Genomic DNA, 489 nt, shown 5'->3' with positions numbered 1-489 from the left:
TATTTAAAACATTAATCTCCACATGAATTTAATTGCACTCATGCTACCTCTGAGCCTCATTAAACGTCTGACAGTTTACCTACAATCCACTTTTGTGTTCTTCTGTGCCACCTCTGTAGTACAAATTAATTAATTAATACTAATTTCATATGATTGGTAACTTATTTGTCTTTTTCTACTTTTTATTATATTGCAGGGGTTAAAGCAAAAAAAAATATTTTGACTGAAAATATTTCTTCGACCAAACCCCATTCCTCAGACATACCTGTCACACACCCAGTTTAAGAGCAGTTTTTTTCTTGTAATTAGGAGCGCTTGTTGTCCTCCTAATTAAAAAAAATAGGAGCACCTTCTGATCAATAATCTAAAATTCTGATCAAAAATTTGTCTTTCTAATACGAGGTGACATTTGACTCAAAGTGACTTACAGGAGTATTTTCTTTTTACCTTTGTAATGGCATCATTTTCATCTATGTCAAATTCAAAAAT

The 489-nt window shown here is 31.5% G+C and overlaps 1 protein-coding gene across 3 annotated transcripts in view; it reads left to right on the top strand.

Annotated features, from left to right (window-relative positions):
- The window catches only part of LOC107723079 (CCR4-NOT transcription complex subunit 10-like), a 13,886-nt gene that overhangs the window by 5,078 nt on the left and 8,319 nt on the right, over positions 1–489 (top strand). The window lies entirely within an intron of this gene.

The sequence above is a fragment of the Sinocyclocheilus rhinocerous genome, unplaced genomic scaffold, assembly GCF_001515625.1.
Source record: "Sinocyclocheilus rhinocerous isolate Xijiao unplaced genomic scaffold, SAMN03320098_v1.1 scaffold1686, whole genome shotgun sequence".
NCBI classification, from domain to species: Eukaryota; Metazoa; Chordata; class Actinopteri; order Cypriniformes; family Cyprinidae; genus Sinocyclocheilus; species Sinocyclocheilus rhinocerous.
Note: the sequence above shows the minus strand (reverse complement) of the source record. Positions and strands in the feature narration are given on the sequence as shown.